Source organism: Suricata suricatta, chromosome X (assembly GCF_006229205.1).
Source record: "Suricata suricatta isolate VVHF042 chromosome X, meerkat_22Aug2017_6uvM2_HiC, whole genome shotgun sequence".
Lineage (NCBI taxonomy): Eukaryota > Metazoa > Chordata > Mammalia > Carnivora > Herpestidae > Suricata > Suricata suricatta.
In genome coordinates this window covers 58,077,617-58,097,199 of record NC_043717.1, presented here as the reverse complement: position 1 = coordinate 58,097,199, position 19,583 = coordinate 58,077,617, and the positions used below count along the sequence as shown (strand labels likewise).

The window sequence follows — 19,583 nt, the reverse complement described above, 5'->3', positions numbered from 1 at the left end:
TTTTATTTTTTAAATTTATAGTTTATTGTCAAGTTGGTTTCCACATAACACCCAGTGCTCTTCCCCACAAGTGGCCTCCTCTATGACCATTATCCTCTTTCCCTTTCTCCCTCCCCCTTCAGCCCTCAGTTTGTTTTCAGTATTCAAGAGTCTCTCATGATTTGCCTCCCTCCCTCTCCCTAACTCTTTCCCCTCCTTTCTCTCCCCATGGTCCTCAGTTAGGATTCTCTTGTTAGACCTATGAGTGAGAACATATGGCTTCTGTCCTTCTCTGCCTGACTTATTTCGCTTAGCATGACACCCTCAAGGTCCGTCCACATTGCTATGAATGGCCAGATGTCATTCTTTCTCATTGCCATGTAGTATTCCATTGTATAGATAAACAACATCTTCTTGATCCATTCATCAGTTGATGGACATTTAGGCTCTTTCCATGATTTGAATATCATTTAAAGTGCCACTATGAACATTGGGGTACATGTGTCCCTATGCATCAGCACTTCTGTATCCCTTGGGTAAATCCCTAGCAGTGCTATTGCTGGGTCATAGGGGAGTTCTACTGATAGTTTTTTGAGGAAACTCCATGCTGTTTTCCAGAGCAACTGTACCAGTCTACATTCCCACCAAGAGTGCAGGAGGGTGCCCGTTTCTCCACATCCTCACCAGCATCTATAGTTTCTTGATTTGTTTATTTTAGCCACTCTGACCGGCATGAGGTGTGATCTCAGTGTGGTTTTGATATATATTTCCCTGATGATGAACAATGGTGAGCATCATTTCATGTGTCTGTTGGTCCTCTGGATGTCATTTTTGGAGAAGTGTCTATTCATGTCTTCTGCCCATTTCTTCACTTGATTATTCTTTTCCAGGTGTGGAGTTTGGTGAGTTCCTTGTAGATTTTGGATACTAGCGCTTTTTCCGATATGTCATTTGCAACTATCTTTCCCATTCTGTCATTTGCCTATTGGTTTTATTATTTCCTTTGCAGAGCAGAAGCTTTTTATCTTGATGAGGTCCCAATAGTTCATTTTTGCTCTTGATTCTCTTGCCTTTGGGGATGTGTTGAGTAAGAAATTGCTGTGGTTGAGGTTAAGGAGGCTGTTTCCTGCTTTCTCCTCTAGGGTTTTGATGGTTTCCTGTCTCACATTCAGGTCCTTCATTGATTTTGAGGTTATGTTTGTGTATGGTGTAAGAAAGTGGTCTAGTTTCATTCTTTTGCATGTTGCTGTCTAGTTCTCCCATCACCACCTGTTAAAGTAGCTGTCTTTTTTCCATTGGATACTCTTTCCTGCTTTGTCAAGGATTAGTTGGCCATACATTTATGGGTCCAGTTCTGGGTTCTCTATTCTACTCCTTTGGTCTATGTGTCTGTTTTGGCGCCAATACCACACTGTCTTGATGATGACAGCTTTGTTGTAGAGGCTAAAGTCAGGGATTGTGATGCCTCCCATTTTGGTTTTCTTCTTCAATATTACTTTGTCTATTTGGGGTTTCTTGTGGTTCCATATGAATTTTAGGATAGTTTCTTCTCGCTTTGAGAAGAATACTGGTGCAATTTTGATTGGGTTGCACTGAATGTGTAAATTGCTTTGGGTAATCATGACATTTTAACAGTGTTTATTCTTCCAATCCATGAGCAAGAATTTGCCTTTTAAATGACTGCCTCTTTTATTCTAGTTTTATGATGGATCAAGAGATACATAAGCATATTTCCCCTCTCTACCTTCACATGCCTTACGCAATACCCATTTTATGAAAGAATAGTACACATGAAAATGTTAACTTTCAGTACATCTCAGCTACAACTGATCAATAATGATCTTATAATTGTGAGGTTCAGAGAGGAGGTAAGCATGTGACAAACCTTGCCCAGAGCTATGCAAATCAAACAGGCAATGAAACTGATGTACTCACACTTTGTATACTTTTGCCTGGTAAATTGATCTTGTCCTGTAGTCTTTCTTTTTGACTGAATAAGAACATAATAAAATCTACCCTGGATTCGTTCATCCAGCTCAGTATTCTGTTTCTAATAATATCAGTTGTGCAGTTCCGAGCACACAGTAGGCAATCAGTATTTTATTGGACTGTTTTCAAAATAAGCAGGCATATCTGACTTCTAAAGCATCCCAAATAAAAGCCATAAAATGCTTCTATTAAATGCATGCAAATTTAACTTCTTTTTAAACTTCATTTTCAGTATATAGCACCTTTTAAACTATTTTTTCATTTATCTTAAAATAGCTATTTTTTAAATTTTTTAAATTTATTTTTGAGAGACAGAGTGAGTGCAAGCAGGGGAGAGTCAGAGAGAGAGGGAGATACAGAATCTGAAGCAGGCTCCAGTCTCTGAGCTAGCTGTCAGCACAGAGCCCAATGTGGAGCTCGAACCCACGAACCGTGAGGTTATGACCTGAGCTGAAGCGGACACTTAAATGATTGAGCTACCTGGAGCCCCTTAAAATAGCTATTTTTACCCTATGTCCCAGTAATTCTACTTTCAGTTATATACCTTACAGAACGCTTGCAAATGTGTACAGCATTATGCACTTGGTCACTGCAGCATTTCTTGTAATTGGGGAAAAAAATGAAAGCAACCTTTAAATGTCCATGAAGAGGAAATAAATAAAATGAGCCAAATTTGTGTAATAAATTATTATATACACAAATGTAGATATATCAACATGGATAGATCTCAAAAGTAATGTTTAATAAAAGGTATGAAACCTAGACATATACTAACTGTAATATTTATGTAAACTTAAAACATAAAAATATTGTATATTTTATTTTATTTAAATATTTATTTATTTTTGAGAGAGAGAGAGAGAGAGAGCACGAGCAGGGGAAGGGCAGAGACAGAGACAGACACAGAACCTGAAGAAGGCTCCAGGCTCTGAGCTGTGTGCACAGAACCTGAAGCAGGGCTTGGACTCACAAACAGTAAGATCATGACCTGAGCCAAAGTTGGACACTCAACCAACTGAGCCACCCAGATGCCCCCAAAATATTGTATATTTTACATGAGTGTATATTTATGCATGGAAAAGGATACACATAGTACCTCATGAAAGTAGTTGTCTCCAGGAGGGAGAACAGAGAATAATATTAGTGAGTGTGGTCAAAGAGGACTTCAACTTCACTATGTTTTAGTTACTTGGTTTTAAAAAGAACTGGAAACAAATGCAACAAATTATTGACTATTATAAACTCTTGGAGGCAGAAACATAGATGCTTCATATATTATTATTTATATCCTCTATATTTTAATTAGCAATAATCGCACCTCAGATAAACCTCACTGGCTACGATACTGCCACTGAACAAAGCTTATATCCTCTCTATTTTAGATTATTCTCATAAACATAAATTTTCTTTGGGCACCCGCGTGGCTCAGTTATTTAAGCATCTGACTTTAGCTCAGGTCATGATCCAGTGGTTTGTGAGTTCAAGCCCCACATTGGGAATTGTGCTGACCGCTCAGAGCCTGCAGCCTGCTTCAGATTCTGTGTCTCCTCTCTGCCCCTCCCCTGCTCGCACTCTGTCTCTGTCTCTCTCTCAAAAATAAATGAACATTAGAAATTTTTTTTTAATTTCATATAAAACTACAAAGAGAATCATGTAATGTTGAGAGAATATACTATAAACTTATTAAAACCAAACAAAAAAGTGAATACCTCCCTCTATCATTGAGTAGGCTGAGTCACAGGAAGAAGGCCTACTCTTTGATGCTCAAGATCCTAGGAACAAATTCATATTTACTCTATCCATACACTGCATAATGTTATGCTAATTCAATTAACATCTGCCCATTCTTCCTAGACAGAAGAATATTAAATAGTCCATCCTGATCAAAGCCCTTCTGACACTTTTTGTAACTTCTTCTCTGACCCCTTTCTTTTCTTTTTTAAATGTTTGTTTATGTATTTATTTATCTCTTGAGAGAGAGAGAGAGAGAGAGAGAGAGAGAGAGAGAGAAGGAATGGAGGAGGGACAGAGAGGGGACACAGAATCAAAGCAGGCTCCAGGCTCTGAGCTGTCAGCACAGAGCCCAATGCAGGGCTCGAACACATGGACTGTGAGATCATGACCTGAGCCGAAGTAGGACACTTAACCGACTGGGCCACCCAGGCACCCTTCTGACCTCTTTCTTGACATTAATTCTTCCTCAAGAAGCGGTGAACAGAAATGCCAAAATTTTTCCAAGCACCAACGTACCGTGCTTTTATATCAGTATGATTTTCTCTTTTATTTCAAATACCTTTCTTGACATTTACCTCTTTATTTAGGGTGTTTTGGCCACAGAAGACATTACTAAGCTATCATTTCTGAGAGCCTCTATTCTAAGTATTCTAACATTCAGAATAATCTCATTTAATCCTCATAATTATAAACCTAGGAAATAAATATTATTACCCCTGTTTGTGCAAATGAGGAAACTGAAACACAGAGATTAAATAGTTTGTCCTAAATAATCAGCTTTAAATATAGGAGGCAGAAATTCAAACTTAGCTCTGAATGGCTCTAAATGTCCTGCACTTTCCAAAACCTCCAAAAAGAAAAATTTTACAATGACGTCAAAACCCCTGTCCTGGATCCAATTTTAGCAATTTTAGTAAAATAGTTCAAAATCTAGAAATGTTATTGTTGCATTGCTTTTTCCACACTTATTCTTAAAAAAGAGTAAGCTGAAAGATGTTTTGCTGTTATTGCTGTTATATGCCTGTTGGTTTAATACATAAGGCAGCACTAGCTGATATTAGAGCTAGAGTAGTGATTCTTAACTAGAGATGGTTTATCCTCCGGAATATATTTGGCAATCTCTGGAAACATTTTTTGGTTGTCACAACTTTATAGGAGGGAGGAAGCTACTATCATCTAGAGGCCAGGAATACTGCTAAAAGTCTTACAATGTACAGGACAGCCCTCCAAAACAAATTAACTAACCAGCCCAAAACATCCATAGTGCTGGCTGAGAAACCCTGTCCCAGATGTAAGAATTATGGGCTACAGTATAGCTGATTCTGGGAAAAAGTAATATTAAACAATAATATAATGTATGTTAATTACATCGGAATTAAAATAAAAACTTTAAAAGATAGAATGTGTATACTAAAATATAGAGAACTCAAAGGATTTACAAAGCATGCTCTATTCTAACCAGTTACCAGACAAATTTCTAAAACCATGTGAATGACTGACAGAATTTTGTCTTGAAATTCCACAACCAGTCTATGGTGAGAAAGTAATAGTAAATAAAGGCAGAGTCTAGAACTAAGTGCTGTGGTCAATAAAATGGGATGCAGGAGTACAGAATATTAGTAGCTTTTTAAGAGAGTGAGCATTTTGTTTTTTACCTTGCCTTCCCCTGTTCTTCTGATAAAATTCTCTTGTTTTTGCTTTCTATTCTCAAGCTTTCTTTAATCAGCTCCTGGATGGTGAAATAACAGAGATAAGAAACAGGCTTATTAAAAATGAGTTTCTTTATAAGCATTTATACCTATATTAAAGAATTTCTGAATTGTACAACTCTCAAAACTAATGTGTAATAATCTCAACATGGGAAAGCATCTCTAATAATAATGGCAAATGCTTTATTCTTTCTCAGGTCACCCTTTAACAATCAATCAACTAATCTAATGATAAGATATAATTGTATTGATTATTCAAGTTTTAAAAAGGGTTTCTTGGCAAAAGCAAATTTTAATGTCTTGAGTGCTCTGTTAAAATCAAAGCTTTCTGGGGCGCCTGGGTGGCTCAGTCGGTTAAATGTCTGGCTTCGGCTCAGGTCATGATCTCACGGTTCGTGGGTTTGAGCCCCGTGTCGGGCTCTGTGCTGACAGCTCAGAGCCTGGAGCTTGCTTCAGATTCTGTGTCTCCCTCTCTCTCTAACCCTCCCTGCTCACACTGTCTCTCTGTCTCTCTCAAAAATTAAAAAAAATTTTAAAAATTAAAAAAAATCAAAGCTTCCCATAGAAATTCTCTTTCTGATAACTATATATTTCAATCACCAAATAGCACCATTTTTTATTAAAATAACAATGAAATCTTAGGAATGATCACTTATAAAAATGATAAATATATAGATGCATTTTTCCTAATTATCCAAGACATTTTTTTTCTGTTTCTATTCAGTTGACTCTTACATTCAGCTTATTTTGTCTCCTTATACTCATCTCTCACTTGCTAATTATAAACTGGATATTTTTCAGGTCACCTCCTGCAACCACTGTCTTTAAACTTCTGTTCCTATCTCACCTTCTGTTTGTCACAGTTAACAGAGCTTTACCTCTTCTGTATCTCTAATCTCTTTCTCCTGTCACTTGAAGAGTTCTAGACTAGGAAAACCAGGAAACAAATGAAACCAGCCAGGTGCTTGTTGCCTGCCTGCCTAGGGAAAAACTTTTTCCATTGTGACCAATGAAAAATCCTATGACATGGATGGAGCTAGAGGGTATTATGCTAAGTGAAATAAGTCAGTTAGAGAAAGACAAATATCATATGATTTCACTCATATGTAGATTTTAAGAAACAAAACAAATGATCACAGAGGAAAAAAAAAGAGAGGCAAACTGAGAAAGGGACTCTTAGAAATCTTAACTATATAGAAACAATGGATGGTTACCAGAGAGGAGGTGGGGGGGAGAGATTAAATAGGTGATAGGGACTAGGGAGTACACTTGTGATGAGCACTGGGTGTTGTATGTAAGTGTTGAATCACTAAATTTAACACCTGAAACTAATATTACACTGAATGCTAACTGGAATTTAAATAAAAACTAAAAAAAGAAAAAAGAGGAGAAAGACCATTAGACTCTACCTCTTCTAGGATTTCTAAAAAACTGAATCTTCTTATAGAAACCAGAAAGCCTGCTGACCAACTGGAATAACTGTTCATTTTACTCCTATACCAAATGGGCAACTAAACTATAGAAAGCAAGAAACAGAAGTGGTCTAATGATTCCTCCTTGCCAATCTGTTATATGGATTCAAAAGTACTAGATTAGAAATCAAGGAGTCCTGAATTGAATATAGACTCCAATTGCTCAAAACTTGCTTTGGCAGGGGCATCTGGCTGGCTCAGTTTATCAAACATTCGACTCTAGACCTTGGGGGTGTGAGCTCATGCCCTACTTGGGTGTAGAGCTTACATTAACAAACAAACAAACAAACAAAAAATGCTTGGGCAAATTGTATGACTTCTCTGAGCTTTGGTTTTTAACTTTTTCTTTTAATTGTTAAAAAGAGGATCATAGTGCCTGCTGAGGTTGCCTCAGATTACTTTAAGAATGAAATGAAATGATGTAGAAGAAGCATGTTATAATCTATGAAGTTGCATCCACATTGAGCTACTTTAGGCAATGCAGGGTATATATTACTCTATATTAAAATGTTCATTTCAATTACACAAACAAAGGCAAAATATAGACTTCTGGGACCTATTCCAAAGTCATTCTATCAGAATCTACAGAGCTAAGTCCTAGCCATCTGTATTTAAATTTTTTTTTAATTTAATGTTTTTAATTTATTTTTGAGAAACAGAGAAAGACATTGTGAGCAGAGGAGGGTCAGAGAGAGAGGGAGACACAGAATTCGAAGCAGGCTCCAGGCTCTGAGCTAGCTGTCAGCACAGAGCCTGATGCGGGGCTCAAACCCACCATGAGATCATGACCTGAGCCGAAGCCAGATGCTTAACCGACTGAGCCACCCAGGCACCCTGCCATCTGTATTTTTAACAAGAACACCAAAGTTTGAGAAATACTACATATATGACACCATTCTCACTCATGGTGTACTCCTTTCTTTTTACTTCAATGTAAGTTTAACTGTATTTACCATTTGATTTTCTGATCATCTTGAAACCAGTTGGTAAAATATAACAAAAATGCTGTGTTGTCACAAAAAACTGAAATTAAATTAAAAAAATTAAATAACCTAGGTTTTAACTGCAATTTTTAATAAATGTTTTAACTTTAAAAAGCAACACTTGCTCTTTTTTATATTATAAACATAGTTATTAACCATGAATATAACTCAATCTACTGTGGTAATTCTTATAATTTACCACATTAACTTTATTTGAATAATATCAAATTTTAATATATTCAATAGATGCTGTGTTAAGATACTGTATTGGCTCTTTACATCTCAAATATCCTAGTAAAAATGCACAGATATTTTAAAACACATCTTTCTAAGTATCCATAATGAAATTTACCACATCTGAGTTTATCAATATGTGACTGATGTTGCTTCAGTTAAACCTTCATATCTAGAGTTAACTAAAATACAGAGGAGCAATTTGGGAGGTCCAATACTTGCCATCTTTATCATTATAGCCCTGTTCAAAGGGTGAAAGGAGAACAAGGTCGTTGCCTATTTAGGTGGGACAGGGTTGGAGGTATTACTCACTCTGATAGCATGGAAGAATCAAAGCCAAGATCCAAGATAACCCCAAACAATAAGAAATGTAAATACAATAAACAATAAATGAGGGGTGCCTGGGTGGCTCAGTCGGTTGAGCATCCAACTTCAGCTCAGGTCATGATCTCACAGTCTGTGAGTTCAAGCCCCGCATTGGGCTCTATGCTGACATCTCAGAGCCTGGAGCCTGCTTGGGATTCTATGCCTCCCTCTCTCTCTGACCTTCCCCCTGCTCTCACTCTCTCAAAATAAAATAAAGACATAAAAATTTTAAAATAAATTAATAATAGTTCCCAAGGTGAGAGAGTAAAATCTTATTGTTAAAGATTATATCCAACTTTTACAAGGTTAAATTTAATCACAACTATAATAAAACAAACATTTCCAGATTTCATCCTAATATGCTTAGGAGACCTAAATTATTGATCTTAAGTATTTAAAATATATGTTAATATAACACTAATATATTCTTAGAGGCTATAATAACCTGGAAGCAACACAGATATCCATAATCAGAGCAATGAATGGAAAATTATAAAATGCTTATATAGTGGAATACTCTACAGCAGTGAAAATGAACTATGGTTATAAGAAGTAATACAGAAAAGGACCATTACAATGAATTACAATAGAAGTCAAAGAAAAAAAGCAGTATGATTTACACAGAGCTTAGAAGTATGCAAAACTAAATAGTGCATAGTTCAGGGATACATAAACTATGATAAAATTATAAAGAAAAGCAAGGTAAAGATATACAGATTTGAGACAGCAATGCCTCTAAGGAAGGAAGGAAAGGAATGTGATTAGGAAAAGGGTACACAAGGGTATTTAAAAGGAATGTTTTCTTAAATTGGCTCACAGATGTCTGCTGTACTGCTTTTGTTTCTTCTGTACTCATGCTTTACAAATATTTATTAGGTATTCAATATTTAATAAAGCAATTAAAATCTAATATCTTTGCTTTCTATATTTCTTTGTAATAAAAGAAGTTAATGATTTTAAGACATTTCAGTTCCTTGCTTTGGCAGCAGCAATTATACATACACTTTCAATCTTTCTCTACTGGTCTAAAATCAAAGAATAAATTATAAAACTAACTTTAAGACATAACATATCCAACAAAAAAACAGGGCAAGTTTTGGAATCAAAATTAGTGCACAACTCATAAACATAAAAAGAATTTCTTAATCTTCTAAGTGGTTAATCAATCAAAGATAAAGGTTATACATTTTTTTTTACTTAACATGGACAAGAGTAACAAACTTCATAATTGAAAAAAATCTTTAGATCTTAATTCTACTAAAAACCCTATTCTATCCTAAAGATTCCTATCTTAAGAAGTTCTATGATATGCAAAACACTTTAAAAACACTTTTTTTAAAAGGCTTATTTTATAGGTTATCCATATATAACTAAAAATAACACAAAACATAGAAATTCTGAAGCTTTAGTGAATTGTTCTGGTCTAAATGTGGATTTGTTGCAAGAGCTGTGTTAATACATACTAAGCATATAGGAAAGAACTTATTTAAAAATATTTTTCATTTCCAACAAAAAAAGTTCTCAGTGAAATGCAATTGTTTATCTAGCATGGAAAGTGATGAAACGATGAAATGTGCCAAGTTTTTTTCTGTCTCTATAAAGGTAAATCTTGCATCTGAAACCTACAGAAACAGCAGAATCAAAATATAAATATAATCCTTATACAGTTTCATTTATGTAAGTGGTTTCCAAATTGTACTTTCCCTGAAACCTTCTATTCCCCCCAAAAATGTTTTTCCAGCATCAAGCATTTATAATTAGGTAACAGTCTGAAGCCTTCTGATCTTAAATAAAAGTGTAAAACAGTACCTTTTTAGAACCATTTTGGCGCACCAGGAAACCATTCTAAAGATAAAAAGACCATTATGTATTCACTATTTTCCCACATACTGAAATTTTAAAGATGAGAAAAAAATTAAATCCAAACTTATAAAATTCCTCAGAAAGAGAACAATTATTATAGATTTTTTTTTTCCACAGCAGATCTCTGAATTTCCAAGTTTTGAATCTAAACGCAGCGATACCGGTAAAGATGCGCCCCTTCCTTCCTACAAATCTAGAGACGGCGTCTAATGAATTACCCTTGGATATTTTCATATCGCATATAAAATGCCGACCACTTAGCGTTTCAGTTAACCCGCCACTGATTATACTTTGGAAAGGCTTTATAGTAATTTTCGTATTTTACACCATCTACTGTGAAAAATAAGAATAATCTATTTTGTATGAACTTATATTTCACAGCAACTTAACCTCTAACCTGCGCTTACTTTTTCTGTCCTCCCCTTCTAACTTAAAACTTTAAGGATCATGATCCTTTTTAAAAGTTAAACTCACCTCACAAATCAAAATTACCAACCCCGCAAATCCCGCAGGCCCTCATTTCATACGGCTATACATATTTTTAAAGTATTTTAAAAACCGTATACCTTTTCCTTCCTCGGTAAGACTTAACCTCTGACAACACGAGTGAGGAGCCAAGGCTAGTGTGAAATCTGAAGAAAGAGCTGGGGTGGAAGACTAAGGAGAGTTCGGAGTACGACAAAAGAAAGAACTAGACTGTTACGGGATGACGAAATCCGTTAGGCGCGGGATTAAGAACACGAGGGGGAGGGGCATAACCTAGAGCCTGCGGACGCCCCCAAGCGACTGCAGCCCACCCTAACAGCCTCTCTCGAAGGCTGCCATTTTGGCGTTACACCAACCCCGCCCCTCCCTCACTGAAGGCTGCCTCCCGGGCGGGTTTTTTTTGCACAGAAACAGGAAGTGGGGTTGCAAGCCTGGGAGCCCAGTGGGCAGCCGGTCGGAACCCAGGAGGTATCTGAACGCTGTTTATTCAAACTCGTGTCACTGCTCTGTGCTTTCGCCTCCCGAGAAAAGTTGTGGGACTGTGTCGAATATGGAGAATATCCTTTCCCGTCTGAAAAGTTGCTGCCAGGGTTTAGGGAATGAGAGAAGGGCAGGGGCTCGTGACCTTTTAGGTCTCGTTGTGGAAGGATGAGGACAGTGATGCTGATTGATAGGCGCCTATAATTTTTGTTTTGCTTTTCGTTGCTGTTGTTTTCGTGGTAGCCGCCCTTACCCGGGAAGCGGAACTGCTTTGGCGAGAGTCAGAGGAGTTGGGGGCACTGGCGTGAAATGATTCCTGAGCGTGTACCCTTCGTCGTTCTGGGCTGCTGTCACCTGTCCTTTCAGTTACTTTAGCCACTTTTTACAAGTTGAGGGGGAGTTGTATGAAAAAAGGCTGCATGTGTTTGCCAGAGGTTTAGAGCAGAGGTACAGGTTTTGAATGCAATATGAAGGCAAATAGTTTTTGTGGAATTTCTTCGTTTTCTGGGTGTAGGTGACAGGTAATGAAGTGAAATCCTTAGTACCAGCCCTGCTAACTAAATCGAATGAGTGCTTGTTTGTTAATAATCTGATTTAGCACATGAGGAAACTCATAGTTCCCTAAAGCTCTAAAAATTCATCAGTTGCACCTGTGTTCCCACTTAAGCACTAAGGTTAGGTCAGGGCTAGGAACCAAGCTGTGTGACACCCTGAATTGCAGGATGAAATCGTTTTCCACAACTGAAATACCATCACAGCATTTCCATGTCTCTGTAATTCCGCCTTCTTCCAGGAGTTGACATTGTAGAAAATAGAGTAGCTTGGTATTTTGCCACTGAATGAAACTTGGCAAAAATGACAAAATGTGGATAATAGTTATTGTTTGATAGCTCATTATAGCTCTTTTGTCTTCATTACTTTTTAAGTCTGAAAAATAGGAAGACTTCTGGTAGAAGGACAAAATCATATAAGCCACACGGAGAATACTGATAACCTATCCTGTGCAGAACTGATCAAGATAAACCAAGAATAAAATCTATTTCATGAACAGAGTAGATAACAAAAAAGGTCCAGTTATTGCTGCAGTCTATTGGATGTGAGTTATGGAAGTGTAGTTGTGTTAGGTGATTTTTTTTTAAAGCATCATATAGGAAAGAGCAATGGACTATGAGTCAGAAGATGAGTTTGTAATCCCAGTTCTGCCTCTTAAGAAGTGAGTTAGGGCAAGTCATAAAGCTTCGGTCAGACAACCTTTATTCATTTGTAAACACACTAACTGACCTGCCAACTTTATGAAGCTACTGTGAAGGTAAAATGAAATGGAAGGGCTTATTGAATTGTAAACTTTTGAACATACTGTTAATTAATATGAAAAAGAGTACAAATTGCTATCTCTTTCCCCAGAGCTTTGGGAAGTATTTGAGGTAATAGCTCTAAAATTGCTTTTGTTTCCTCCTCAAATAATGCAAGTTATTTTTGCTCTTCCTAAACCCACCTAATGTGACTTCCAATAGTTACTAATTTTCTTTACTGAAAAGCATGTATGTCTGACTGTAGTTAAAATGAGTAGTACTGTTACCAATAATTGTTTTTTTTTTTTACCTAAGATGAACTATTAACTACCCTTCATTCTATCAAAAGAAGTGTAGAATCCAGACCTTTTCTTTATAGAGGAATAAAATGACATGGACTCAGGCCTGTCCTCCATAAATAAATGACTTGAGCTAAAAGTTGAGTAACATTTGTCATCTACATAAAATTCAAAAATCTCATTGTTACAGTGTATAACAAGACCAAATGTGCTAACAGTTGAATTAGTATGGTAATTGCTACTTCGGTCTTCTGTTAAACACATTGAATTTATTGTGGTGGACTAGATTAAATTTCACTTAAAGAACTTGATGGAATGGCCAAATATATTTGTTGTAACGTGTTTGTAGGTGTTTTACAAGTGTATAACTAAGAGCAATATGTGTGTAACATTAATACAGGTGTTTCAGTAGTGTTTGATTAACTTACAGGAATGAAACAATAAAAGGCAAATTAGGGGATTCTTCCCTACTCCAGGCTCTCCCATTTTTTTTCCTTCCTTCTCTATGTTTCTACCCCTTTTCTGGCGTTTTGTTGTTTTTGTTGGACTTGGCTCAAGCATGCTTCATATCCAGGAAGCTTTTGATGTCATCTTCTTAATTTCCTAACTCACCATCCTCAACAAACCTAAAAATCTGTGAGCACCAGTTCCTCTTCTGTGCTCGCCTAGAAATCTGTGAGTACCAGTTCTTCTGTGCTCTTTTCCCCATTTGTTTTTCATTCCACTGTAGCATTTTCCCCACTATTGTAGTTATAGTTTTACTTATTTATCTCTTACATTAGACTGTGAGTTCCTTGAGGATTGGATCCTTGTCTTTCATCTTTGAATCCTCATTTTCTTGCATAGCATTTGGCTCATAATGGACACATAATGACCTTTTGTTAAGAATTAATTATTAACATATATTGAGTCTCTACTCTGTGCTGAGGAATGTGCCCAGGCTTTTGATACAGAGGTTATAAGATTCATTCCTAACTTCTAGCACCTTTTTTAAATCTTTACTTATTTATTTTGAGAGAGAAAGAGTGAATGGGGGAGGGGAAGAGAGAGAAGTGGAGAGAGAGAATCTCTAGCAGGCTCTGTGCTGTCAGTGCAGAGCCCAACTCAGGGCTCAAACTCACACACCATGAGATCAAGACCTGAGCCGAAATGAAGAGTCTGAAGCTTAACCTTAAGACAGAGCCACCCAGGAGCCCCTCCAGCACCTTTTAATCTGAGTCAGGACATACATGAGTGGGGATAAATATTAATACAAGGTAACCCATGCTAACTGAGGTGAATGCCTGAACAGTGATTCTTCATCATATGTGTGCTAAACCTGAAATTGTATGTAAGATTTTTTCGGTTAGTATGTGCCTTTCCCTGGGGAAAATATATGTAGCTGACATCTGTTTTTCCAAGGGGTTCTAACCTGAAAAAGTTTGATAAGTAATGAAGTAGATAAAAGGTACTGTACACATTCTGAGAGTAGAGAAAAGGATGTTGCAAACTGGCCTGTTATCATTGTCTCTTTTTGTAGTCACCCAGACAGATGAGACTGTGTTATAGGCAAAGAATACCAGCTGCTTTAAGAATGTCTGTTTGCCATTATAAATGGCTTTATACCCTAAAGCAGAATGAATTACATATAAGAGTCTCTGAGGCTTTTATAGTATTGACAAATGTATTGTGATATTTTCTGGACTAAATATTAATAATACCTCAAATGTGCTTTGTAAATATCATTACCTGATGTTGGTCTTATAATTTATGGCCTGGCTAGCTAGTAGAATGTTGTGTCTTACAAGAAGTATTGCATGTAAGGATTACTTAAGGCTCATCATTTGAGGCCATTTAAGGACCAATTCTGAGCAATTCACTCTGAAAGCTAAAATGCAATGAGGGAAATAATGAGTTGTGCTGGATTTGAGTTCCTTTTTGTTCTTTTATTCAGCAGTCACTGCTCAGTGATCTGGCTTTAGTTTTCACATCTGTAACATGCGGGAAGTTGACAAGTGATTTTTAGAGTTCCTTTCAATTCTGATGATCTCCCTGTATTTCTGGAATCCCAAACTCTACCTACCAGAAATACACAAGGGATGATCAAGGTGCTGGGAGCTGAAAAAGAGGAAAATTGGATTCATAATGCCATGTGTTCTCATCAAATGTATGAATAAACATGAATAATTGATATTACTGCTTTGTTCTAGAGTAGGCAGGTGCTGGTGGAACATTTTTATTTCCTTCCTCTTATCTCCATTCCCCCCCCCTCCATCCTTTACTTCTGTGTGCCCAAAGGACTGCATAATCCTACTGTTAGCACTTAGAATCAAATAGCTTTCTGCCTTATTGTGTTTGGATAATTTACTTGGTGTTGCTCTGCCATTTCAGAGAGGCAGGCAGGACATGAGATTTCTACTAAGAAATTCTTCTAGTAAGCTGAGTATAACAGTTTTTCTTGAGGTAGCAGACAAATCTTAAAGCAAGACTTCATTATTTATGCATAATGAATATGTTGAACCCTAATGATTCTTATTTATTGAAAACTTAAAGCAGTAATATGTTAAGGCATAGCTGATTTTCATTCCTTGCCAGTCAGCAGTGTAATTGCAAATAAGCAGTGTAATTGCAAATATATTAACTCGCATAGAATATTTTAAAAGACAATGGAACTTTTTATTCCCTGAATAACCATAGTGTCCAATTAAGATATGTGACTTAATGAGGTGGTAATGAAAATGTATCGAACATCTATAATGTGCTAAATTTTGTGCTAGGGGTTTTGTATATATTATGTTAGACTCTCAAAACAACACTGAAGACAGGTGGTAGTATCATTTTATAGAGGACAAAATTAAAGCTAAGAAAGCCACATTGCTTATAAACACAGTGTAAAGGATCTGGGCTGGGCTCATGTCTCTGTTGTGGTTATTTTAATATGGTACCTCCACATACAGCACAATTCAGTAATGTTTAATGGAATCCTAGAATTATGCAGAGATACTTTTTCTATATGATGACATTCCACTTGAGATTTTGCTTTAAAAAGAGTTTGAGAAACCATGAATCTACACAATCACTTTAGGGAAGCCTAGCCTACATTGTTCTTGAAGACATTTCCTAGTAAAAGGAACACCCAGATGAGGTAATGTTTTTACATTTTAATTTTGTAGAATTGGGAGTTGGGGAACTACTGCCTTCTGAAATTTTGAAATAATTGAAATGTTGAAATGATTCATTGATTTCCATATTTATCAGTCCCAAGGGCCATGTGAATTTGTTTTTTATTTTACATGGATTTGGTGGGAGGAGGAAAATCTATTGCCATTAATGGAGTTTTTTGAGAACAGTTTCTCAAAGTCAGTGTTATTGTTCATGTTAGCCAAAAAGCAAGCATGGTGGTATGTCTTGAACCTCACAGGAGTTAAGAGGAACAGGTTAGAAAGGGGAGGAAGAAGGGTAAACTAGGCAAAGGAATTGTATGTAAAGGCAGAGAGTCAGGTAACTTGTAGAGGCCAATATCCTTGAAGCACAAGGTGCCGGAGCCTGGGATTACCCAACATGTAGTTTAGGACCTTCTGTATCATTCTGTACATGTTAATAAACATTACTGTTCAATCTTTTTAAACTTTCAGTCTATTAAAAATAGAGTATTTCAGGCATTGTCTTTCCAGTGGGCAAAGAAAAACAAATGCTGCCTTAATAGCTTTGCCAAATTGAATTTATGATTAGCCAGCGAAGGAGATAATTATGCCAATGTTGTATTTCCAAAGAGAAAAATCTGGAGAAAACTCCAGAGATTTATAGTCAACTAAAATATCCAAAGCATTGCACAATATATAAACTGTGGTTCATAGCTCAATTTAGTAGTTGAATTGACGCCATTATTTTCCATGTTAGCAATCAGTTTCCTCCACTTCAATACAGAGGATATTCACTTACTATTGTATACACAGAGGGTGACTATTTGAATTGCAGACACCTGAATTTAAGGAAATCATTCCCTGCTTGTAAAACGTACCCAAGTGTTACAGACAAGGGATGACTCAGGGATGTCTTGATTTCTGGCCTTGAGCAAAAAGATTCATCATCAGGAAAACACTGCTGTTACAAGTTGCCTGGGCTATGTAGACCTATATGAATATATTTAGCATTGGTGGTAGTCTAAGATATGTAGTTCTCTGTGGATTCATGTGCTTATATTTATATATACTTAAACTGTACTAAAACTATTGGTAGCCTTGTCTATCAGAGTATAGTGTAAGATTCAGTTTAGGGAATTCATCTCTTTATTCATTTCAGAAAGCATAGAACTGTTTGGAATAGGAATGGGCAAATCCACATGCCCTAATGTACGCTGGCCTCATGTTAATGTTTTTTTTTCTTTTGTGATCTGAAAACTTTTTTTACTGACATCTTTTAGTTGAATCAAGAAAGCATGAGCATCAAAACTTGTAGAATAAAAGCCAATGGTTTGGAAGAAAATACTGAAGACAGTAGTAGTAGAATTTTTTGAAACCACATTCCATCATTAAAGTTCCTGGTTGGTAGAATTCAATACATTGTGGAAATTTTCTAATTGATAAAAAAAAATCATTGTGTTATAGTTTATCTAGCATCTTTTTTCTTTCAGTGCTCCAAAAATAATGGCATTTCTTAGAACCCATGGTGTCTCAGAATTGGTGAAATATGGTGTGTAACCTTGCATTTTCAAACCAATCCACTAAGATGGGTTGTATTATTATACTCGGGGTTTGCTGACGTGTCATGTAGTGTAGTTTCATTATGTTGATCTGTCTTCTGTCTTTCCATTAGATGGCGAACTATGACCTACCATAGTGCTTGTCACATAGTAGGTATGCACTTAACATTATTAGAAAGAATTACTGCAGTGTTCATGCTTTTTAGCTGGAGAAACTGTTCCACTGCAATTCTAATTTTCAATTTGGTTGTGTTTGTTTCCAGGACTGATCTTGAGTCATCTGAGCCTTCAACTATTACTGTGAAATACTGCTTGTTGGAAAGGTTTAATTTCCTTTTAATAAGTAGTCCCTCAGTAGCATTTTTTACCTTGAGGATTGATTAGGATGACCAAAATTAAATCTCTTTATATATGTAATATCCAAATACATTCTGCTGTCCAGTTTCACATCTAAATTTTTATACTTATTACTTCTTGGTTTGTTTGTGTGTGTATGTGTTTGATGTTCTCAGCCTGTCAAGATCACTGACTACTGTGATCCCAAAGAGTAAAGCAGAGACATGAGAAAATGGTAAGACAGCCAAAAAAAAATTTTTTTTGTTAGGTTCCATATGAGGAACATTGGGTTCATCTGATTACTCTGTTCAGATGGTACATCCAGATACCGTAAGCCAAGTCCTTGGCACATCATTATTTTTAAACTGTGTTATCCTGCTTAATTGGTTTAAAATAATATTGCAGGGTACTGGTTGGCTCCTACAAATGAATCTAATTCATCAGTTCTTAATTGTTAAAATAGCCCTATTTTGACAATTTAGGCTATTGTTGAAGCCAGAGTCTGCCACTCCTTCAGGCTTCCATGTAATTTATTCTTTTCCTTTCAAATTGGAGCCCTAGCATTTAGCCAGCATTCCTTTCAAAAACAGCAACAAAGAAGCAAATTTTCTCCCACATACCTCTTCTGACCAGTGTCCTCCCAGAGAAATCTTCCCTAATCCCTTGGACTGCAACAGCAAGGGGTTTACTCCCGCATTGCAAGAGCTGACTGTTTTTCCAGTTGAGTCTGATGAAATAGTTGGCTTACATTTAGGGGCCATGTTTTAGACAAATAAGCCTGCATTATAATCAGAATTGTTCTAAAATCACAGAGACTGAGTGAAGAAGATATTCCTATTTCACATCACATGCTTATTCTGAGGCCTAAACTCAAGAGAGGGGACAGTGGAAATCTCTCATACTATTTAGCTTTCTCTTATTTTTTTGTCAACCATGGTTGAATTCCTGTAATTTAAAGAAGCATATGATACAAATCTACTATTATCTCTACTGGTGTCACATTTATAGCTTTTTTCCCCCTTTAGTTTGTAGATTTTAGAAGTTCTTTTAAGAAATATAGTAACTCTAAGTCTATGTGCATTTTTTATTTATTGAGTACTACTAGATGTAGACATATACATTATTTGTTATACGCTAAGCATATAGTTCTTAATCAGCATTATTTACAAATTCACCTGAAGAATTTTTTTTTTACTTTTAAGGTTTTTTTTTAAATATATTATTGGATTTTATTTTATTTTTTTTCCATAATATTTTATTGTCAAATTGATTTCCATACAACACCCAGTGCTCTTCCCCTTAAGTGCCCTCCACCATCACCACCACCTCCTTGCCCCCTCCCCCTTCCCCTTCAACCCTCAATTCATTTTCAGCATTCAATAGTCTCTCAAGTTTTGCATCCCTCTCTCTCCCCAAATCTCTCTCCCTCCTCCGCTCCCCCTGGTTCTCCATGAGATCTCTCTTGTTTTCCTGCTAGACCTATGAGTGCAAACATATGGTTTCTGTCCTTCTCTGCCTGGCTTACTTCACTCAGCATGACACCCTCAAGGTCCATCCACTTTCCTACAAAGGGCCATATGTCATTCCCTCTCATTGCCATGTAGTACTCCATCGTGAATATATACCACATCTTCTTGATCCATTCATCAGGTGATAGACATTTTGGCTCCTTCCATGTTT

At 36.5% G+C, this 19,583-nt stretch overlaps 1 non-coding gene across 1 annotated transcript; it reads right to left on the bottom strand.

Moving 5' to 3' along the window:
* Positions 1–3,188: 3,188 nt before the first annotated feature.
* Positions 3,189–3,331, bottom strand: LOC115284421. Its single transcript, XR_003905184.1, has one exon. It is a non-coding gene; the product is annotated as a U4 spliceosomal RNA (small nuclear RNA).
* Positions 3,332–19,583: the final 16,252 nt, after the last annotated feature.